General features: G+C 47.7%; 1 protein-coding gene across 5 annotated transcripts in view; it reads left to right on the top strand.

Moving 5' to 3' along the window:
* Positions 1 to 4,954: 4,954 nt before the first annotated feature.
* The window catches only part of HIVEP3 (HIVEP zinc finger 3), a 273,492-nt gene continuing 254,300 nt past the window's right edge, over positions 4,955 to 24,146 (top strand). For all 5 annotated transcript variants that reach the window (XM_062593871.1, XM_062593869.1, XM_062593872.1 and 2 more), the window contains exons 1-2: positions 4,955 to 5,019; positions 6,029 to 6,139. The gene's annotated coding sequence lies outside the window, so the exon portion shown is untranslated. The remainder of the gene's footprint in view (positions 5,020 to 6,028; positions 6,140 to 24,146) is intronic.

The following is a 24,146-nucleotide window of genomic DNA, read 5'->3' as shown; positions in this document are numbered from 1 at the left end:
ATGCTTCCTGTACTGAACGGTCTGAGGTTATTGTCTGTGGTTGGTTTAATATGGATCCTTGTAGAGGGATAACAGGCAATTCTGTACGTGCTGCAGAGGAATTGCATAGCGTTCTCTATTTGACACGGAATGATCAAAAAAAATAACGGAGGAAAAAAAAGACAATATGAAAAACCCATCCTACTGCTTAGCTATTGCTACAGATTTTCTCTAACAAGATTCAGGCCAGAAATGAAGTTGAATCACGATGTGATTCACCGAACTTCAAATTTCACTGTAGTGTCATACTTGGACAAATCATTCGTTCTGAAGAAGCTTGTCCTCTTATCCTTCTGCTCCCAACAGCTGAGATCATCAAAAGCCCTAGCGCAATCGGCAGGGTTAGGCAGTGCCGTAAGTTGTCCTCAGAAGCCGTTGCAGTTGGTGGTTAGATAGCAGAGTTGAGGAATGAATACTCTGGGGCTCTGCTTGCAACAGCCTCATGGAGACCGAAGGAGAGCTGTTGCTTGAGTTCCTGAATGTCACTTTGGGTGAAAGATGCTAAGATGTAAGATACTGCTGTTAAATGACTGAAACAAATATGACAACCAGACTGCTCAGTCAGTAGCTTTTATAGCTGTTCTTTCTGTGATTTCCTATGCTTCATAGTACAATGGTAAATTGAAATTTTTTTATTCCAGTTCCTTAGTTAATTGGGCAAAAATGCCTCTGATCTGAAAAAAAAGTACTAGGTTGTGGAGTTTAGTGAAAACTCAAGGGGCAAAAAAAAAAAAAAAAAAAAAAAAAAAAAAATCAACTGAGCATCAACCAGTTCCCAGATCTTCAGCAACGCTGACAGAGGGAGGACCAAACCCCAGCACTGGGTGAGGGCATGGCTGTGCAGCGCTCTTCGATGGCATGCATGGCACTGTGGCTTGTTCCTCCCTGTTACAACTTTTCCCTCTCCCCCTGCGCGCTGGTTATCTCCTCCATCTTCCTACACCACAGTACCTAATCCAAATGCAACGTATTATGTACTGGCACCAGGAATCCTATTTGTGTTGCTATATTGGGTCCCTGGAAGGCAGTGGCTGTAGAGGACTTGACTCAAACGCCACACTTCCCCTTTTGTATCTTTTGTTACTTATGAAAAAATGCAAGAAGGAAAGCAGGAAAAAAAAATACTGGAGCTTGGCTTTTGGATCCCAAGAGCGTCAGTGAAGCTGGCAATTAAAAGGAAACACAGGTTCTCTCTTCGAGCAGGCCTGATCTCTGGTTTGAAAAAAAGGCAAGAAAGTATGGAGTCTCACCTGCCTTTTAGTCACTTTTCACAGGAAAATGGCCACTAAATGACCGAACCACAACCTCTCAATTCCAGCGTACGGAGCTCACAAAATCATCCTGCTGAGCAGCATGCGCTGTGCTATGTACGTAGTACGTCACGTTACGATTACACACTGCGCTGTGCGTAGTGGAAAAGGGGAAGTCCGGCTTTTGCAAGCGTTTTCAGAGGTTAGGACAAGCTCCAACAAAGCTCGTCTCTCTGCCTGTGTCCTTCCCCTGCCTGCTTGCCTAGGGTCATTGCAGTGTAGTATTTTCAAGTAATAGCTTTGAATATATTTATTTATTTTTATTATTTGCATGGGAGAAAAAGAGAGAGGAAGTAGGAATGGCGTGAGCATATTTGACCTCTAAAATAAGCCAGTGGCTGAGTACGTTAGTTCTCAGCTTCTTCTCAAGCAGGACTTGCTGCTAACAGCTTTGCCTCTTTTCTTTCCGTGTTTTCACTGTTTACAACCGACGGGGCCCTCTGTCCTGCTCTCCCCTCCCCAGACACACAGCATGACGGTTTTGCAGTCATGCTAGCTCCCAGCAAGACTGGCTCCAGCATGGAGCCCAGCTAACGAGCCCAGCAGAACTTATTAGCTCTGTTTTTTTGTTGAGGGTGTCACCTCTAATGAGGGTGTGCTTCGCTGCGTAGGGCACAGCAAACGAAGGCACTCATGGGTGATGTCGGCGTCCCTGGTTCAAGACCCGGCTCTGCCTGTGCAGCATCTGAAGATGTGGGTAATTCGCAATGCAAGTCTTTGAATTGCTCTTCAGGGAGTTCTCCCAGCCATTAATGCTGTCTTATAACAATTTTTGAACTGCTAGGTAAGCTTCAGAATACTAGAGGAAAGTTAAATTTGTCTCAACCTTAAGAAAAGGGGGGGGGAGTGAAAAAAGTGACGAAGGTAATTGGTATGAAGCACTTGCCTCCATACTGTATAAATGATGTTTTCAGTAAGAAAGAATGATATAAACTCAACATGGCACATATGAAATGGATGAAAACCTAGTTATCTAATTGGTTTCAGAATGAGTTTTTGAGTTATGTTTCTAATGGGACATCAGGTGTTGTGTTCTCTGTTGGCACTGCTGCAACTTCTGTGCCTTTTTCTAGTGCCTGTTTTTCTAATGTCTCTTCTTCTAGAGGGATGATTCAAAATTGTTAAGTGGTCACAGGGAAGCTTGAACAAGCCTACGGTGAAGAACAAGCCTCAAAGGGGAAAGAGTTCAACACCACTTATTCTTCCATAATGTAGATGAGGGTAACATGATGATGGTCTACAAAAGCAAAAATGGAGAGTAAAACTGATAACAGGACACCTCTTCTAATGTCTTCTAATGTGTTTTGTGGCTTCTTATTGATGGTTCACAGGGAATAAAAGCAAGACTGTCTGTGGCTTTCCTCAGGTTAGCTCATTTAGGAATGACTAGTCCTAAAGCTGGAAATTAAAGCAAACAAGTGATACTCCTATCTAGCAGTGGAGGTACATGGTTACCACTGGCAATTTTTAAACATATTCAATATTTTCCTAAAAAGAAAAAAAAAACATGTCTAGTTCAGGCAGAAATTCATTCTGGGGAGTGTTGTGGCCTGCTTTTCTCAGGAAGCCGAACTGTGAGGTCCTCCTGGTGCAATTCTGGTGACTGCTGAGCACCAAGTTAGAAAGTGATGGTTGCTCTTTTTTTTTTTTGCCATCAGCCTTTTAGGAGTGTAAAGATGAACCTGACAGGCTCAAATTCTACCATACTTTCTTAGCACAGCTATTTTTGCATATGGCTTACGGTTGAGGACAGTGAGGCCCACAAACCTGAGGTCATTTCCCTGGGCTGTGCCACACGGCAACATCCGGGCAAACCTGAGGTGCAGGGTTTTAACCTGATAGGAGCACAACGCTGGTGTGGTGAAACTACACCCATCCTTTAGCTAACCCACTTGGGTGCTCCTGCACGCACGGAGCTGTGCTGCGCCTTGCGGACGTGCCACGAGAGAGCTGGTCCGTCTCCTCTGATGGGCAGCTCAGGCGAGCGGAGGTGATTAAGTGTCACGTGGTGGGACTTCAAGTTTGCATTCCCCTTCCAGATTTCAACAAGAAGTATTGAGTCCTGTGGACTGAGATGGTGGCTTTGGCTTAATAGCCTGATTCTCCCACTTTCTTCCCTCTTGCTGCATTTGTTTTAATGCCTACAGTGACACACAGTGGTGATGAGTTTCTGCGGTGCCAAAGCACTAGCCTTGACAAAGGGAGGTGGGGGACGTTGGTAGATGGTTGAAATGGTGAGTGCCAAGTTCCTTTTGCAGAAGCCTACAGATCTGGGCTGGGTCTGCTTGCTGATGTGAGTCTGGCTTCAGGGCTGCTGGATAGACGGCCAGTGAAAGGAGCCTTGGTTTTCACCCTTCCAATCAACGTCTTGCTCATTTATTACAATGTTTTGTCATGATCGGTGGAGAACCGTGGGTTTCATAAGCTGGTTTCTATCATAAACGCTGTACTCGAATCCTCTTTATTTTCTGTGACAATCCAATTTTTTTTAATCTGTCCGTAAGCAGCAGTGAACTAAAAATTAGCTTTTAGCCTCTCATATTTCCATGGTTCTTTACTCTTCTGTTACGTTAAGCCAGCAGCAAAGTCCAGCAGAACGGTTCCTTAGGAGACTGTTTTTCAACATCATCGCATGGATTCTCCTTTCCTCTTTACGTAGCGCGTTTGCAGGAAAAGTAGGTGACCGTTTTCATGATGATTCATTAACTTCTGGTATTCCATAAGACTCTTCTCCCAAGAAGATTATTTTTTAGTTTTTTTTATTATTATTATTATTTTCTGTCCCTCCCCCTCTTCTTTCCTCTCGTCAAGGCCAAGCAATCAGACAAAGAGCTGGAGAGCCTTGGGCTGCCTGCCTACTCGAGCTGTTGTTGCACGCTCTGTACCTTCAGGCAAGTCCCTGAGTGTTTCCAGGTCCCAGCTCTTGAGATGAGAACAGACGGGTTGATGCATCTCACCAGCGGCAAGGTTTAAAAGCGGGGTGCAAGCCGTGAACACGTTTTTTGGAAATCAGTGAGTTTGGACGGAGAAGGGGGAAATAAAAAAAGGCAGGGGGGAAGAAAAAATAGGTGTAGTAATGTGCATCTCTCAGATGTTCTCCCTCCAGGCAGCTGTGCTACCTGTAGCACCACTTGAGCTAAACCCCAGAGCCGGCGTTGGCTGGGGAGCTCGCGTGGAGCCCCGGCAAGGGTGCAGCGGAGGCAGTGGGGGTCCCTGGTGGCTGGAAAATGCTTCTCGCCGACAGCGCCGTGCAACCGCCCGGCCCGAGGTCACGCCGGTGTCCCCGCGGAGCTGCCCCCGAAGCCCCCCTTGGCCGGCGGGGACCGCGGGCGGCCGCCGGTGCCGGGCTGCTCCTGACGTTTCTGCCTGCGGGTGCCCAGCCAATTGGCAAGGCCAGGCAGCGAGCTGGAGCAACGGCACATGAAATATGATGATTTTCTGCTGAAGAGGAGGAGGAGGAGGAGGAGGAGGAGGAGGAGGAAGGGGGGGGGGGAGGAAGAGGGAGGGAGGACCGCTCCGCTCTCCCAATGGTCGGCACGGCGGGGGCCGCGGAGAGCGGCGCCCGCAGCGGGAGCGCGGCGGGCGCCGAGCGGCGGCCGCCCGGGGATGGCCCCGCGCTCGCTGGCCCCTGAGGAGGAGGAGGAGGAGGAAGATGCGGGTCGCCGTGCAGGTGGGACGGGGCGGCCGCTTCGGCTCGAAGCCCTGATATCGCGCGCCCGGAGGAAGGCGTTAGCGCTGCGCCGGGGCCGCTCGCTTGAAACTTTGCAGCCCGTCGTAGTTTAGTTCGGTGGGAAGCACTTGCCAGGGCTCCTCTCCGCCGGATTTAACCCCCTCGCGCCGCCGGCCGGGCCGGGAGCTGCTCGGTGCGGCCGAGGACTCGGGCCGCGAGCGCTCGAGCCCCCCGACGAGCGGCGCCCGCAGTAACTGCGTGAACCGCCCCGGGCAGCGGTTCGTTTCGGTAATGACTGTGCATTTATCCCGGAGAGCCGGGCTGCAAGTTTTCGGCTTATTATTATTATTACCCCAAAACGGAGTGGGGGGGGGGGGGGAGAAGAGAAGGGAGGAGCATCTTATTTTATAGCATTAATATTCACAAAGAAAGGCGGCCAGGGCGAAGCATACCCCTCCCCTGTGTTTCGATGGTGCAGCTGATTCTTATTTATTAATCTATTTGCAGGGCGAGTGGCAGCTCCCCCCCCCCCCCCCCGCGCTAATTGGTGTACTGTATCTTTAAAAGGTTAAAACCCTTTTCCAAAAGGCCTGGGCTCATAGTGGGGAAAAGACAAGAGAGGCTTTGGCTGCCTTTGGATCCGGCAAACAGCTGCTGATTAGAGCCTGCGTCTTCGGGCTGAATTTATTACATATTTTTCAGCAGCAGGGATTCTAGGAGGAAGCTTCCGTTTGGGTTTCTCGGTCGCCGTTTATTTTTATTCGGAGGAATAACAGAGGAAGGATTTGTTCCGGCTGGAGCATGCTCACAACCTGCGAGATCTCCCATTATTAAAACTGCCTAGTTTGGGGCTTTAATGTGCATTTTTATTTTTTTATTGCTATTCTAACAGCGTTGTCGTTGTTTGGCAGCGGGCATCCGATTTTTTTTTCTGTTCTCCCCCCCCCCCAATTTATTTTGAGAGGAAGCTGATCCCGTAATGAGCTTTCTCCTTCCTTACTTGAAACAGGTGCTAATGAAAGAATGCAAATAGCACTGGCTGAGCCGAACATATCGTAAAGAAGGGAACAGGCACCGATTCGAACCGGCGGGGGGACCCGCCGGCCGTCACCCAGCAAAGGTAGGCGCTGGGGGGGGGGACTGTGGAGGGGGGTATTTTGTATTTATTTTTTGGTCTCTGCGGGCACGATTTGCACGCGAGGTGGATTTTATTTTTATTTATTTGGTTATTTATTGCGCTGTTCCCGCGGTTGTAGGGGCGAGATTCCATTTTGCCCTGCGCTTTCCTCCCGAAAGGTGTCAGGTTGCCGGCGAGACGCTCTCGCCGGCTGCATGCCGAGTGTGCGTGTGTGTGTGTGTGTGTGTGTGTGCGTGTGTGTGCATGCGTGTGTGCGGGGCGGCGAGCACCCCGAGCCCGGGGTAACCTCGGCGGCGTCAATCAGCGCGCAGGGAGCGCGTAACCCTGCCCGCCGCCGCCTAATCAGCTCGGGCTGTCGCATGCATTTATCGTCGGCTGGTGGCAACTTGGGGGGTTATATGTTTGTTTATTTATTTATTTTATTTACTATTTCTTCCTCCTCCGCGACGGTGGAGGGGTTTTGCTCGCAGGCCGGAGGTGGGAGTAAAACGCGGCGCGTGTCGTGCGTGCGCGCGTGGCGTCGGCGAAGCGCAAGGTCGCGGGCGGCGCGCGGGCGCCCTGCTCCCCCGGGGAGCCCCGCGCGCCCGTGCCAGCCCCGCAGGTGATGCCCACCGTGCGTGCGCACGCGCCAAGGCCCCGCGCTCTTCCTCCTCTTGTTTTCTAATCCTCTGCTGAACGCGGGCAGCTGCTAGTCAATGCTACAGCACACGTATATGGGGGGGGGGGAGACCTCCAATCCTTTTAGCAGATGCATTTCTGCCTATAGCCAAATGCCCTTTTGCCTGCACAAAGCTGTAGCACCGGCTTTTTTTTGCTTTATTTCATTTTATTTTTTTCACCCTGCCTGATTTTATTTACGTGCATTCGGTGTCAGCGGTCGGATGCTGTTGCCGGAGGCCTGTCCTTGGCAGCGAGTGCCGTTTTTTTTTTTTTCCCCCCTCTTTTCCCCTCCGTTTCGGCGGGCTGCTGTCGCAGACGCAGGTGAAGGAGCCTGCAGATGGCTTACGGCAGCCTCCTGCAGTACCTGCCTGTGGCTCTCGCCCGCGCCGGGGCTTTGCGCCGGGGCTTGCGCCGCGCTGAGCCAAGCTGCACTTTTGCAGCAGGGACTGCGGTGGCCTCTCCGAGAGCTCGGTTCTGCCCTCTCGTTGCCATCAGCCCTTTGCTTTGGTCTTATGAGCCACCGAGGGCAAAAATTAGCCTTTTTTTATTATTTTTTTGTCTGCAAGTTGGGATTTTGATCTCAGTATGTTTAAGCGCATTTGGGAGCAGCGTATTTCTCTCCTTGTGTGTGTGTTTGGGGGGGGGGGGATCTGTCACTTTTGCCTCACTGTGAAGGAAAGGGTCTGCAAAAAGTTTACCCTGGATTACCAGTGCAAGCCAAGAGTGGGTAGCACGTGAAATAATTATTTTATTTCGTATAAACAACCCCTCGAGGCTTCCTAGAAAGAAAGCCTACGAATATCTAATCTGACGGATATCAAGTCATCAAAACCAAATATGCTGTGCCTGTTTCCCCCCCCCCTTTTTTTTTCCTCCACAAGCCGATAATTTTGAATTAAGAGTTTGTGATGTGGGGTGAATCCAGGAGAACTGGATTAAAGCGTGCTTTTGACCAGGCGGCTGCGTGGCTCCTCCAGATCGTCCTGCCACCAGCGCTCAGCTTGGGCCATGCCGGGGCGGCACGGTCCCGCGAGGATGAGACTTTCTCTCTGGTTTTACTGCCGGGTCAACGAACCAGCGTGCCCAGTGCTGCTGCTGCTGGATTATTTTATTATTTTGTTTTATTCTTTTTGAGAAAAAGATTTGTCTTCCTTCAAGGGGACGCCAGTTCTCCCAGCTGCAATGAAATAGGTGGAGGGTGAGGGTGGAGGGAAGCGTTATTTATTTATTTATTTCTTCTTTTGGCTGGCCTGCTTGTTCCGCTTGTTTTATGGGAAGCGGTGCCGTGTGGGAGATCGCTGTTTTGTTTCTAGTCCTGAGGTTTCACTCTGCTCGGATTGGCAGCGGTTGTGTGTGCTGGTGAGAAACAGTTTTGGATGAGAAGCCTCCAGAGAAAGCCCAGGCGAGTGACGAAAGAGGAGGGAGGAGGACCGGAAGGTGGCATTTTTCCTCCTGAATCATCTCAAATGTTGCCCCATCAACCACACGGGGCATGGGCTCCAGCTCTGCTGTGTCTGAGGGTCCCAAGAGCCTGGCCCAAATCTCTGCTCCTGACAGTTTTAGCAGGACTCAATGAATTTCAGCTAGCTTGTTCCACTGCAGAAGTGGTTGCACTTGAGTAATGTGTGTAGTTACCCTTTTATGAAGTCTCTATAATACTTTGGGACCAGTGGGAGTTAGTGGCCCTGCATAAATCTGACTTTTATTATTTCATCAACTTCTGAGAAAGGGAAGTGAAAAACAAGAGCAAGACTATGACTCTCGGAGGCACCAGGACCCTGGTCGCTGAACGGTATCATGCTCTCAAAGGAAGCTGTTAATTATTTTGCTTGAAACAGTTGTAAAGCTCCTGTAAATTCACATGACGTGCAAGTCCATGGTTTTCAAATGGTTCTCAAGCATCTTTTCTCATTTCTGGAAAAGCTTGTAGCCCTCCTGTTCAATATAGTTATGTAAATGGAGATTGTCTGGGAAAACTGAGACAGTTGTAGATGGGCCAAGAGGTTTTAATGGACCTCTTGAGAAGCCTGGGTTTAGAGTGCTTTAAAGGCCTTCTCATCGTGTATGCATTAGCGTAGTTTTGGTTTTCCACCTGGCCCTGAGTTGGCCCAGCAATTACCAGAAATCTCAGCTATCTTTATTCATGATGTGAAGCTGGTGAGGAAGGGACCAGTGCCAGGAGAACAGTAATACAGTATTGACCTAAACCCATCATTTTTAATTGGACCGGCTGGGAGCAAGTCTTTCTCCCTTGTGCTGGTAGAAGGGAAAACCACTCTAGTCTTGTTTGTGGCTAAAAAATGCCTCCTTATTCCACGTAACAGCTAAATATTTGCAGCTGATTCAGCCAGGACAGACATGTAACTTCGGTTAGTATGGATGTGCCAAAGAAGAGAACATCCCAGCACATTTATTTGATGGTTTGTAGGTGCACGTAGTTACACGAAGAGAAGAGGGATTGGCTGAAGGCTGTTGGTTACTTACTTGTATCTAACTATGCTCCTGACCTTACTGTAAAAGGGATGTCAGAATTCATAGCCCAAATCTCTTCATTTAGTTCTTTAAAAAGCTCAAAAACTTTTGTGCCAAGAATGGAAACATACCAGCTATGCAAGTCATGTATTTGCTCAACTCTGATCTCAGTGGTTAACTGAGGTGGGGGGAAGAAAGTAGCATGGCCTCTTTTGTTCCCGTTTAACCTCTGTGCTTCTTTCTTTCTCTTCTATGTGGGAAATGGGGAGGAGGGAGGGGGAGTCATTTGGCCAAGATCTCAGTGTGAGTCCCTGGCAGATTGAAAATAGAAGTAATAAGTTTTGACTTTAAGCTCCAACTGCATACAACAGCACTTGATTTTTTTTTTATTATTATTATTTTTAGATGACTGAGTACTTGCTGGGCAGATACCAGTGCCATAGGAAAATGCATGGGGGTTGAGATGTATTTTATTGTACAGATAGCTGTTACTGTTAGAAGTTTGAGTAATCCTGGCTCCTGATTAGTTGCAGAGCAGCCCTGTGAGGTCCAGACTGGAGGTGAACGCCAGAACTGGTTGTTATTACCCATGGCCGGAATAATTCAACTGGTTGAACTGCACGCAGCAACGTGGCCAACTTGTGGTCTCGCGGAGCTTGGCTGGACGTGCGGTCGCGCCCCAGGACAATCTAACAGCCCCAAGCCTAGTGGTCTCTGCTGACATGCTGCTTTCTGCAGCTGGGGAGAGGATGGTCCCATAGCCCTGCTTGCTCGTGGCTGGCTGGGGACTCCCGCTTGTGAATCATAGTGTGGCTCGACCTCCAGATGGGTTTATCCTGGCCTCAAGTGTCCCAACTTTTTCACAGCTTGGACAAAGCCATAATGGAGACATTGGCTCCTGGTTGCTCCCCTCCAGTGCATGTTCCCATCACTCCCTGGCAGCTCCGGCAGTTGTGGATGTGAAATCTCGGTAGCAGGGACGCTGGAGGATCTTTTAAAAGAGCTTGGTCAATAAAATCTGGTCAAAGTAAAAGAGCTGAGGGTGCCTGGACAGCCTCCTGCATCTCCGGAGGAAGGGCTCAGGGCTGCTGCTGACTCATGGCCCCTGTTTGGGGGCTGCCAGCAAAAAGCAATGAGTGAATCTTGATGTAACAAGTAATTTGCTGAAAATAAAGTCACTGCAGGATTTATTATTCTCTTAAAATGCTAGTGACAAAGGCAAATTTCACTCATGATGATGATCTCTGAGATCATCTCAGACTAGTCTTCCAAAATATTCCTCTGTTACAAACAACTTTAAACCCCCTTTTATCGTTGCCACTAGAATTTTAGCATATTTTACGGATCCTGGTGGGTGTTACTGTCAAATGGTGAATTTGAATCAAAATGTTTTGTGAGTCTGAGATAATCAAAAAGAAAATTGGTGAAGTAGTGTGATCTGAGGTCATATGAACTTTTATTTAAAAGTTCATGTGCAGAAGAACGTGTTGCAGAGATAGTGTGCACAGCTGAGACTATTCCTAGCTCAAGCCCAGTCCCTCTCACCTGCTTCTGCCCTGTGCAATTTGTATTTCAAATGAGAGTTTCGAATCCTCACAAGCTGTTTCCAGCTCACCCGTGTGTCCACTGAAACAAATTCTTCAGCCTTCCACTCTCAGTGGCCTCTACCTGAATCTGTGTTGCCTATTACAGTAGAGATTGCATGTGTCACCCCATTCTGACACTGTTTTCAGTTGCTTTCAACAGATTTTTCACACTGATTATTTTTTTTTTTTTTTGGTCCTGGCATCATAGCAAATTTTATGGCATAATGAAAATTTCTGAGCAAACAGGTTTTTCGTTGGCTCCACATTACTAATGGCTGCTCAGAAAGTGTCCTGTTTCCTTAATGCCTTTTGAAACCTATTTACTGTAGTGAATCAATTGCTAGAAGTGAATAGTCCCTACCAAGGAAGTGGCATACCTGCACAGCAGGAACACCTCCAGAAAGCATAGGCAGCTTCTATGCTACTGATAGTTGCGTTTGATTATGGCTTTGATTAATTCATTGGACTGTAATTTTATGTGGTGGAAAATATGTCAGATACCGGGCAAAGTGAAGGACCTGTACTGTGCACTCGCAGCAAATTGAAGGAAAATATTTAGAGTGGCTCCCTGTCTCCAAAGAAGATGGGCTGCCATGCCAAGCAGGCAGGTAGGGAGGCTGCGTGGGTCAGACCACCCACGTAAACACTGATGATCTTGGGCCAGCTTCAAAAGCGATAAGAAGGTGTGCTACTCTGTGTGCAGCGCCTGGCCTGTGAGCTGTGTGAGGGCGAAGTCATCGGAGCCTTAACTGCAGATTTTATTATTTCTTAAGATATAAGGTAACAAATGGAAAAGATTATATAGGCAAGCGAGTTGCTTTTTGGAGTGCTGAAAATATACTTGCTTGGTTTGGCTTACAGTGAGAGTGAAGGACGTGCATTTCAGTTTGGGTAGAGAAGATATTCTCTTACTCCTCAGTTACTTGGTGGGTTAACAACCAGCGGGATTTATTTTTCCATCGTGAAGCTGTGGCAGAGGAGGGGCTCAGAAGCAAAAGCCCTGTTGAACGTTGTGCTCCTAAGTCATGTAGCCACCGTGTAAAATTATTCCTCGTCCTCCCTCCTCTCCGTACTCTCCTGTTTGCCAAGAGGCGGACGTACGTGCTCTCCAGATGGGCCGGCTGCTGCCGAGCGCCTCCGGAGCGCAGCGATGGTTGGGTTGACGTTTCCCAAGCTCTCCTGTGGATTCCCTGCGTTACAGGCAGCTTCATAGAAGAAAGACTCCTTGTTTCTGTTTTTGCAGAAATGTATTGCCCTGTGAGGCAGAAATTTTGTTCCTTGGCTGAAGTCCTCATTGGCACCTCAGCGTAAGTCAGGACTGTGAGTATTTGTGTGACACAGGTGTAGCTGGTGCTCTGCTGAGAAGGAAAGTGCATGAGCCTGCCCGGGAGAGCTTATCTACACAAGAGTGTGACTATTTTGAGCTGGATACTGGGAAAATGTAAGGGTAAATAGTTTAAAAGGCTGAGTTTGGTTAGTTTTTCTGGTATAAGACCCCTGGCATGACCTTCAGCCTGATGCTTGCTGTCTGTACCTCCTTCATGCACCAGTAAATGGGACGATGTCTCTCTCGTAATTAACTTTACTGTTGCTTAGAAAAAGGGCCGAATCTCTTCCTGTTCCCGTGCAGGGTCCAGCACTGTGGCACCCTGATTGCAACGGAGGTTTCAAGGTGCTCTGTAATACAGTGTGGGCTATAAAAATAGAAAGGAGATGCCCTTCAGTGAGTTGTGCAATGAGTTTGCCTTCGCAGTCCAGAGCTGGCAGTGCAGCTGGTTGAAAGGGGCTTTATTTTGAAGCGGGACGCGGAGCAGACGGATGGGTTGCGTAGGTGGAGGTGCTGCGCGGAGGAGCGCCGTGCTCGCTTCACCTCTTATTTTTAGCGTCTGTATTTCCATGCTCTCTCTTAACGCTCCTGCATGAACTGGCAGGGATCAACGGTCCTGCGAGGTGATTTATTAGAGTAAATGCAAATATTGTAAATAACACTTGAAAGCATTCTGGAAAACAAATGTATACAGAGGACATCAGGAAGGTAGCTCAAGTAGCAGAGTTCAGCTGGAATTTGGCTTATTAAAGCAAAAATGAAACAAGTTATGATAAGGCTGTATAAAAGCTCTGTGATTTGTATGCCTGCAGCTGGTGGGACTTAGAATCCTTTTGCCATCTCACGTGTTGAGATGCTACAAGAAGCTCGCTCCTCAGGCTCTCCTGGTGGCCCAGGACCTGTTCCCTGGTGGTTAAATCAGCTCCTCGGTTCTGACACTGGCTTGCTTGGCAGGAGGCACACCACTTCTCTGCTCTGTCTCCTGGCGTGATGTTACCTTTCTCGTGAAGACGTTTGCATAATAACCCTCAGGTAACGGAAGGCTCTAAGGAAGCTGTGATTAGTCTGCATCCAGCTGCATTTTGTACTTTGTTTCTGGATGCCCTGTACGCTTTTGAGGCCTGAAGACCTGCACTGTCTGTGCTCTCCTGTTCCTCCCAGAGAAAAGGTTGGGTTAATTGAAAAATCAAGAGGCTAATTTTCTCAGCTAACTGCACGTAATGGGTTTCTGTTGCTTCTGTTGCTATTTCCGTCTGCATTTATGTGTTGCTTCTCAGTCGTTTGGATTTTGCTCAGTGTTTGCTGTTGCAAAAGCTGCTCAGGGACTGAAGCTGTTTGTGAGGAAGCACAGTCCCAAGTCAAAAATGCATATTGGGATTAAAAATCTGGGGTGTCAGAACCCTTGTTACTGAGTTACAGAAAACCAAATCCTAAAAATCAACCTGGTGCTCAGCAGGGAAGTATGGAGGTGGAAGGGGAGAGAGGAAGCCTACATTAATATCGCATTAAGGTTGCAAAGTTAAGCAATCAAAAGATGGAGCATGTACGTGTTTAGGTTGAATATATAATCTTAACTTCCCTTTGTCTGCACTATGTTTATCAGATAGAATGCGATTTTGCGTTATTTACAGCTTCCAATAAATAGATATTTAAGATAGTCTTGATCATGTAATTAAAGACTTTTGACACGTGGCCAGATGCTCTGCCTTTATGTTTGTGTAAATGAGAGCAGAGGGTGGCTGAGTATCACAGTGCCTGTGCTCAAGTGGCTTAAAAAAAAAAAAAAAAAAAAGCTCTTTGTCCAAATAACTGCATTTTCTGCATCTAGATGGCACAGAGGGACAGGACTGTCCCCTCCACAGGGCTGAAAGAGCAACTGGAAATTCTAATTTTCTGCCTAACTGGCTAAATGAGAGCAGATCTGTTTTTGCAACTGTTTATAGAAGGTGTGCCCTCAAGTGGGAGGGTTACCCTGATTTTCCAGACGATGTTTCGGGAAGGAAATTCAAGCTGCCCAAGGGACGGGTGGTGACTGCATCCTTGCGGTCGAGCACTGTTCTTCAGGAGCTGTGGCTGCGCTTTGCTTGGGGCTCCTTCCCTCGGAGGCTAGGTGAGACCTGGCCGGGGTTGTGGAGCAGGTTGTATCCCGAGCGGGCTGGGGCCGGCGGGTGCCCGAGCGCCCTGGCAGTGGGCGGCCGTCGCAGAACTGGAGCGGGACCAGCGTGTGTGTGGTGCTGGGCTTGCGTGGACAGAGGAGAGAGCTTTGCAGCTGAGCTCAGCTGCACCTCCAGGTAATGAGCTGAGCTGAGTGTGCCTTGCAGCTAGGAGCTCTGCACCCCGACAGGATGGGGCTTGGGCATGGTCCTCACTGAAACCTACTTAAACAGGGATAGTTTGACACTGAAAAAAGATCCACCCTAGCAGCCTGGGACCTATCCTGGACATCGTGCACTAGGATTCAAACCTTGCCTTCACAGAATCATAGAATGGTTGAGGTTGGAAGGGACCTCTGCAGATCATCTAATCCAGCCCCCCCCCCCGCTCAAGCAATGTCGCCTAGAGCACGTTGCGCAGGATCGTATTCAGGTACATTTTGAATGTCTCCAATGCTAAAGCGCTCCGGGAGGTAAGCGCCTGTGTGGCTGGTGGCATCTTGCTGTTTGGCTTTCCTGTCACCCCATGGGTACCTTTGATTTCACGTAACCAAAGACACCTGTTGGCTTGCAAACAGCTGTAATCCTAAGAGGAGTGTGACAAGGGATACTATATGTCGATTGCACAAATCTAGAAATAAAGGGTGTTGGAAGGGGGTAGAAGAAGGCTGAATTTATATGTTTTATGTGGTTATTATGTTCTTTACTATTGATTGCTGAGCAGGGAGGCATGGCTACATTAAGTTCATTTATGTGTAATTTCCTATGTTTTTTTTTCTCTCTAAGAGGTTAGGAGATGAATGTTAGTTGGTTAGCTAGGATGTGCCGCTTACAAAGCACCAAATTACACCAACAAGAATGACCTGTAAACTGAGTGTTTGCAGATTTGGAAGTGATTGATTTTGACTTTTTAGTGTTGCAAGCAAAATAGCATTTTATTCTTGTGCACATATTTCTGTATTTGTGCTGTATTAAAATCCATAAAATGGTATGACCATCTTGAGCATCTGGTAAACAACCCAACTTGCTTTTTGGGGAATGTTTTTTTTAGCAGTATAAACCTTTTTAAAACCTTAAAGCTGTGTAAGCAGCTTAAACCAGTCTAAAGCCTCAGATCATTTTAAACAGCTTGTGCCAATATAGGGACTTAGATTATCTTAAATACCTTAAAGAGATCTAAAGCTTTAGTAGAAGAATTTGGCCAGTGTCTTTTTTTTTTTTTTTTTTCTGCTTTTTGACTGATTTTCACAGGTAGAGTGGTCACCACCGGGTGACTCTACCCAACCAGTTCTGATCAGCAGATGTCCTGGTTTATTCTGATTTTTACATCTGGGATATTTGAAGAAAGGATAAGTGAACATGGGAGTAAAATCAGAATCCGTAACCGTAACTCTGCCCTCTTTGTGCTCATGTTTGTGATCATCTGTAATTTCTGTACGTGGTCTTGGGTTTTTTGGGCTAAATATCTGATTTCTAGGAAAGAAATGAATTTTATTGAATTTTGAATCAGGATCAGACCCTCTTTATTCTTTGAAAAAACCTCAAAGTGCCCTTTGCAGTTTGGATTCTTACAACTTGCTCATATAACTGAAAACAGGACGTGGCAGTTTAATTCAGTTTCTTTAAAAAAAATATATATATATGTGTGTATGTATATATATACATATACATATATATATATATATAATATAAATGGAAGAATGAGTCCAGACTGTGATTTACGTTAACTTGGATGTTTCCTATTAGTGGCTTCTCCCTGCAGCATCCTCCCGGTGCTAACGTGAGGGCTGACTCCTACCTCATTTTGCAAGGAGGAATCACGAGTCCCTCGTGGAGGGAGGGAGCCGGCCTGCCTCTCCCGTGCCGAACTCGCGGACACGTGTCCCAGGTGGCTTCATCTTCCTCCCCGTCGGAGCTGCGGCCTCCTGGGCAGCGAATCGGCATTGGGGGGGCAGGTGGAGCTCAGTTGGATAGAGCGTGGTGCTGCTGATGTCGAGGTTGCGGGTTCAGTCCCCGCATGGGCTACACTGAGGGTGGGACTAGATGATCCCCAGAGGTCCCTTCCAACCTTACCATCCTACGAAGCAGGCATCTGGGCGACTGCATCGCTCAAATCCCGTTCGCGGTGCATGCAGATCAGCGTTCGCCTTACTCTCCGTTCTCAATTACGGTGTGTAATGGTTGTATTGGAGGAGAAGTGACTGAACTGGAAACAAAAATGTGATGGTTCATAGTATAAGACCAAAACTACTTTGCAAGCAAACCTGGAATCTCCATTCATCGTCCTCCTGACGATGCCACGTGCGGTATCTGCTTCTCAATCTGCGCTACCCGTCCTGAGCACAGGCACATGCGGCTCTCTGACATTTAGAGGGAAAAAAAAAAAGTATTTTAGGACTTTCAATTATGCTAACTGTTTTAACGTGCAAGAAATTTGAGAAAACAAAACAAGTTTCGGTTTCTTTTTTAGGAAGATGACTCTTTCAGGCCCAAATGTTAGATTGCTAATTCCGGTTGTTCACAGTAGAGCTGCTAATAAGTTCTGGGCTCCTGCATTTTATTCATTAAGTAGAGTATTGTATTTTTTACTTGGAGAAATAGTGAGTGCTTGCTTGAAGGTGAATAGTATTTTTTTTTTCTCTGTCTGCCAAGCTCTGAATTCTCTTGCAGATAGTATCATTCCTGCTTAGAGCAGGAAAAAGGAATGCCACTTACTATCTGGGAGAACATCTGGTGGAAAAATCTCAGATTTTTACAAAAAAAACCCTATTTTTTTCTTAAACTAACAAAAAACAGCATAAAGTAAGTACTTCCAGAAATTTCTTGGGCTTACATGATGCTGGAGATTTTTTGGTCCAAACTTGGCTTCTTGAGCAACTTACTATGGATGCCGCTCTCAAGTAATACAGTGCTTTTCCTTTCTTAGGATATCTGGCCCAAGGAGTTCAGGATTAAATTTGCTAGTAATGTAAACACATTGCAGCTGGGTAAGCCACAGCTGAATCAGGGCAGAGAGCAGAGCAAGCTTTTAAATCTGTGTTTTTTTTTTTTTTTTCCTTCTGACTTTTTTTTTTCCTTCCTTCCCCCTTTCTATAGCCTGGTGACTGGCACTGGTTTTGATTGTATGTGTGCTGCAGAGCAGTGGGTCTTTGCACCTGCGCTCTCCATGCGCTTGTCTGCGCTGATGAGCGTGCTGGTCGCTGTTGGGGCTGCTGCTCTTGCTCTGGAGTTGGGCTGGAAGAAGCACGGCTGGCGGAGCTGAGCGTTCAGTGCCTCCCGTGGAAACCCGCGGAGCTCCTGCTTCCTTGCTGATGGCAGCTTGGTACAATGGCTTCTTTACCCAATTTTAGCTTTTTTTTTTTCTTTTCTTTTTTCTTTTTTTTTAATTATTAATTCATTTTTACCCTAGATCTCAGCTCTGCATGCCTCCTGGCACCCTCTATAGCAACCTCTTGCCCTCAAAATGTTCCCCATCCTGTATTCTGTGCCATTCATAGAAATGCAACAAGAGAAACAATTTCCTAAAGCTATTTCTAACAGGAAAAACATGTAAAAGAGGTTTTCTCCCCTCTGGGATGATTTCTAGTCTCCTCTCGTAGTTACCAGGTGACCGACATGCTATGCATCTCCTGCTACCCCAGTTGTAATGAGCCCTGCTGTTCAAAGCATAGCAGGAAACTGTGGGTGCAGAGGGGCAGAGCTGCTCTCAGGAGGCCTGTAGGATACCCCGACATCCTGGGGTTGGATCTGTCCAAAGCAGAAATACGTTTGTTCACACACACAAGCTGCAGCGGGACAAACAAGTTGGTGTTAATCCACCCAGCAACTGCACCTTCATTGGAGGAGGCCCTGATTTCAAAAAGCATCTCCATCCAGGACAGCGTTTAAGCATGTACTTGCCTGCAAGTGTGTCTTTAATTGCACCCCTGAATAATGCTGTGCTTAATCATATTCCTCAAGACTTTTCTGGTTCAAGGCCAGTGTTGGCATTCTGCAGCATGTGCCACTGTGCAAAGGGCTGCTGGTGGTGGATGTTGCATCTGTAGTCCCACGTGGTGGGGACAGGAGTTATGTGAGTTACTGTCGTTTAGGAAGTGAGTAATGCATAGCGATGTATAGGGAAGGAAGCTAGAAGTTGACTGGTGAAGAACAGAAGATCATCAGTGTTACTTAAGTGGGTGAACTGGTGAATACGGTGAGCTGTTGAGTGCTAAAACGTAAAGCATTTGTAGCAGCCAAGGATTTGTAATGTCAGTCGATTTGGGTGGGGATTAACAAGCCTTTTCAGCTTTTGACTTGCTGAAACTCTTTAGCTTTGCTCATTTGGAGACTTAGTCAGCAGCTTGGTGTGTCAGTTCTTAGAAAGCTCTGAAGAGCTGCGTGCGTGCGCACATAAGCACGGACGTATAGAGGAGGTGTGCGTTCAAACTAAAGGCATGGAAAGTAGAGCTGAGTTCTGGTGCTTACCTGGACTTGCCACAAAAATGTATGCAGCAATGAAATGTGAGGGCAGAAGACTTCCAGTATTAACTTTAGCTCCATTTTCTCCATATTAAAACCTGGGATTTTTTCTGTGCTCTGTACTAGGAGTAAGAGCAGGGTTATCCTGAGGGAGGAGTCAGGGGCCAATGCTATGAACACCTGTGTGTCCAAATCCGAGCCACGGGCATCTTGGCAATGCACTTGCCTTTTTTCCCTTTTCTGGTCTCACTGACAGCTTTCCTTAAGACTGTTTGCAGCCCAAATGCAGCTTTATGTGAAAAGTGCTAATGCTGTAGTGGAACTGTGCCTTGTATGCTCAAGAAAGTACCCCCAGGCATGGGATGGTGCCATCTCCTAAGCAGCACAGCACGGCAACTAATGTCCTTGTTCATCTTGGACTGGTAATTACCCTGTGATGTGTCTCTAGGTCTCAGTACGAGTCACTACACCTTGCTGTTTCAATGGGAGGCCTGTTGTTGACCACATGATGTTTTTTGGAAGCTAGGTGGACTCATCAATGCTGTGATGAGGCTGAAAAGCTTGTGAGATGCAGGGCCAGGTGGCAAGCCTAGCATTCTCCCTGGGGTTGGAGAGGATTATATTCCGTTTTTTCATCCTTCCTATATGAAGAATGGTGTATTTTATGGCTGGCTGGCATATTTTCACGAGGCCCAATATGTTGGGTTGGAGTATCAGAAGGGTTGTCTAAGACAGTGTGTCAGAAGCGACTACCCTCACTTGTGTTTGGCTGAGGGAAATTAGCAGAGCTAATGAATTCCCAAAGTTGTTGGGCCAGAGATGAACCTGAGAACAAGTGGGCACAAATTAATGGAAGGTTTGTGCATGTCAGGAATTTAGGTGGATTTTTTTTTTTATGCTGAGAAGTTGGTGTGTGAACCAAATTGGAGTGGGAACGATTAATATAAATTATTTTGAAAAGTGCTTGGACATCAAGGACAAATGTGCAGATTACAGCTGATAACTTCAAAGAACAAAATCATTCCATTTGCATGTGATGTCAGGGGAGAGATCATTACCTGCACATTTAATCCGGATAGGAGTAGACTTGGGGAGCATGTGGGATCTGAAGTCTTAAGGGAAACTGTCTGGATCGCCTCTTTATGCCGTTTCATAACACGGGGACAAAGAGGTCACCCTGTGTCACTAATGGGCAGCGCATTTAGAGGCAGTGAAAGGAAATACCTCAGACAGCATGCTGCCAACACGCAGGATTCATTGCAGGAGGAAGAGAGATGAGACAGGAGATGCTCCTCCAGTGGGTCCGGGTCAACGTTCACGTTGGGATCAGGCCACATCTGGTCATCTGCCTTGCGGTGCGATCTGGGGTGCAAAGCTGAGACTCGGCAGCCCCTGTGTTTTAGAGGTTAGATGAGTTGCTGCAAACACCGGGGGGAGGTGGGAGGGAGTTTCATCCCAAATGGTGTATGGAGGCGAATGCCGGTCGAGCACACCATGTTTCACCTTCCTCTGCTCTTTAGTGCTGCTTCCAGGAGGAACTGAGCTGGTGGATCTGTGCTGTATCCCTCCGCTTCCCCTTCTGCAGAGAGAAGGGATGTAACTAGAGTGGCACGTGAAAGCTGGCCTTGGTGGTGGTATTCCAATTTCTGTCTCCTGTTTGGGTTGAAAGCAGGCACAGGAGGCGCAGGGCTCCTTCAGTGGTGGTAGGGAGGGCGTGCATGAAGCCAAAGCAATAAATTGCATGCTTGAAACACCTCTTTTCACGTGAGGCAGTGTGGGATCAGGAGCCCACATGGTGCCTCCGCACTGCCGTGACCTTGGTTGCACGGCTGTGCCTCGCGGGATCGGGGCCGTCCCGCGAATGTCATCCTCTGCCCGCCAAACGGCTCAAGATGCCGCCACCGCTGCTGCTGCTCGGATTTGAGCTTCTCTGTTTCTAGGCGGGTGGCCTGGACCACTGCAGCTCACAGAGGGCTCTGAGCGTGCCTGGCTCCTCTCGTTAAGCTTCGTTTGCTGTCAGCATGGTCTGTCCGTTGCCACGGTAGCGGCAAGTTGCACAATGATTCGGGAGCTTTGCATTCAGGAGCCAACTTTGCTCTGCGGGCTCAGGGCCAGGGAGGGTTTAGGTGAACTGAGGGTTTTGGCCGAGGAGGAACGATATGACCCACAGGAGCCCAACGAGAGCCAGGACGAGCAACCCCACGAAGCAATCCCCTTGGCAGGGCGGGTGCCAAAAAAGGCCCTGGAAGCTGCAGGCAGCACGAGGAGGGACACAAGCAACGGCAGCAGATGTTGCTATCATTAGTCCTTCCAAGAAGAGGATTAGGCAAGGCGGGAGGGCATCTACCCAAGCCACATGCTGGGGCAAGAAGCACAAGAAGCTGCACTTGTGAACTACCCTAGTTAAGCGTTTGAAGAGTCTTAAATTGCCCCCATGCCTTGAATACCTTGAATCATCTTTGCAGCCCTAACCTTTGCTTTTGAGAACATCTTTAACCAGTTTCTCATCAGTAGCGCTGTCAAATATCACTGCCTGAGGTGCTAGACTCAAGTGCAGGATGAACTGAGAAGTACGACCCTGCAGGAAGCGAACGCTCAAACACGTCTCCGGAGCTGGGTGCAGTCTCGCATGAGCAGCCAGCCGCTGGTATTTAATTCAGAGCAGCAGCACGAGGCAAAAATCGTGATGACATTTATAAAAGCCCCTCTGGCTCTCAGGGTTTCCATCATCGTGTTGATGGCACCAGTATACTTCTTAAGGGAGTTGCTTGTTGCTCAGCTGCAATTTAGGAGAATTTCTGGGTTTTGCTGTATCTGAAAAATGAAAAGAAAAAAGGTGATGTAAGGAGTAGTAAAAGGAGAAGAACCAGCTATGGACACACTATCTGGAAGTAAAATAAGGTATTGGGCTTGGGTTTCACCTGTTTTATGAAATGTGGCACCTCACAGCATTCCCTGTTTTTTCTCCCAACTTTAATGGAGGTGCTGACATAGGTAGTCACTTGGGAAGTGTTTTTATTTTTATTTTTTTCTCTTTTCCCCTCCAACTTTTGCAGGGTTTCTTGTATCCCCTTCCCTAGTTATGCATGAAGCCTTGTAGAAACTCCCCGCTATTTCTTGTGAGAACATGGCAAGAAGGGTTACGTCCATCTTACAGCTGGTGAGCCGAGGCACGGAAAGCTGAAATGCAGCAGAGGGGCTGCTGAGCAAGGAATTGAACTTGCACCCTAGATTTCCAGCCGAATTTCTTAACCCAGAGATCCCCTAAACCTCTCCAGAGAGGCAGGACTCAAACTAGATGGTACAAGGCAGATCTCAAAGCTCACACATAGTCTCACGTTTTGCTTTTGCTGTTAGCTTCTCTAATGGGATCTTAATACTTTCTGGGCTCTTTGCTGTTCTGCAAGAAAAAGCTGTATTGTAGAAGTAACTTCCTCCTACACTAAAATTATGTGTGTCTTTTGGTGCAATGGAAATGGCTTGCCTTCCCCCAGCTTATGCCTTTGCACACTTTTCTTAGGAACGGACTCAAAATCCTTTAATTATTGACCATGTAACGCAGGGCAGCGTGACATTATTTGTCAAGTAATACAATACCGGAGGAACCGCGCTCCTCGCTCTCTCTCTCTGATTTTCCAATAAGCAAATTGAATCAGGTGCGGTGTTGTGTTTAAACCAGCCCTTTCTCTTTGCAACCTTCCGTACGCGTCGCGTGCGCCGTTGCGACTGCGCGAGTAATTAAATGAGGTTTAGCGGGAAGCGCCCGCCCTCCGCTGGGTGACTTTGCTGTTAGCTGGCCTCCCTCGCAAGGAGGACTTACGTTGGCGACGCTCGGCTCGTACTAGCTCGGCTGCAACGCTGGCCCAAAAAGGTTTCGTGTAGCTTGCGTTTTCCGCGTCCAGTGTGCTTGGTGGAAAGGAGCTGGAGGTGCGTTCGGAGGCGGTCCCCGGTGATGCAGCTGAGCAGCCTTTTCGTTTGCGCGTGAACTGAGCCTCGACTATGAGATGTCTGAGGCTCGCTAATTAGGCGGAGACACCTTGTGGTTGGTCCCAGGCGGGAGGAAGGCTGATGCGCGCAGCTGTGCTGCATTTCCCGAGCTAAACTGCTGTGGGGCGTGTAGCTCGCGGTAGGTGCTTCGGGGGATGAGTTGGAGAGCTGAGCAAAGTCAGGGGGATTTTGCTTCTGGGAATACCAGCTGCAAAGCTCTGGCAGTGGAAAGCGATTTGTTTGGAGATGTCTCCTAAACCCTTCGGGGCCGATGGTTCGCCCGTCTTTGCAGCACCCGTGTAAAGAGCCGGGAAAAGAACAGGGTTGCAAGGTAACAACCCGTGGAAACTACCTTCAACGTTCAGAATTGCCGGGTACCCGAGCGATAAGGGGGGGAGACAGAGCGGCGCAATAAAAATAACAACTGAGCCGTCTTGCGGTCCCAAAATAGGGACGTTTTCCTTACAAGCGTAAGGCGTCGTTATCCCGAGCCAGGTCAGCTCGGTACACGAGCTCGCCGCAGCGGCGGCGCCTCGGGGACGTTTAACCCCGGTGCAGAGAAAGCCAAGCCCGGACCCTTACGGAAAACCGACTGCTTCGGCACGCTGGAGCTGGTCGAGGACTCTCGCTGTCCGCAGAGAGCAAAAGCGAAAACGCCAGCAGCAAAGGCCCGCCGTGCTTCGCTGGAAAATCTTCTGTGAAGTTTCAGGGCTCAAAAATAGCTCCGTTTCCTGAAAAAGGGCATCTCGTGAGTTTAGCTTTTTGAGTAAATATTTTCTGCCCATTACGCTTTCAGTTTGGGTTTTTTGTTAAATATTGATTTTTGCAGAAAACCTATCACTTCCTGTTTAGACTTCTGGGGGAGTATTTTCGAGACAAAAGTTTTTCTCCTAACCCCATGTGCCACTAACACTTGCTTTTTCCACCTTCGTGATGCTCTGTCCTGTATAATTTTGCTAAATATTGCCGCTTATTCTCACAAGTGCTGTAGAGTTCGTAGCATCTTATTAAACTGTTGCCTTCTACTCTTGTGTTGCTTACTGGCGGCGGAATAATTGCACCTTTAAGAAAAGTTTTCCCTTTTAAATACCTAATGCTGTCTTAATTTCCATCATGCTGCACTTTTTCTCATTTCCACCTTTGCAATGTGATAATAACCTGCCAAAGCAGAGTGGTGTGTGTGGTGTGTGTTTATATATGTGTGTGTGTGTGTAATATATATATATATATGTATATTTTCTTTATACTGTTTCTTCAGAAAGTGTAAATAATTACGTCAGGTCAGAAGACAGCAGAGCTAAAACGCTTATTGCTTTTTTTCAATGTCCAGGAAGTTCACTGTA

This window comes from Rhea pennata, chromosome 23 (genome assembly GCF_028389875.1).
Source record: "Rhea pennata isolate bPtePen1 chromosome 23, bPtePen1.pri, whole genome shotgun sequence".
Lineage (NCBI taxonomy): Eukaryota > Metazoa > Chordata > Aves > Rheiformes > Rheidae > Rhea > Rhea pennata.
Note: the sequence above shows the minus strand (reverse complement) of the source record. Positions and strands in the feature narration are given on the sequence as shown.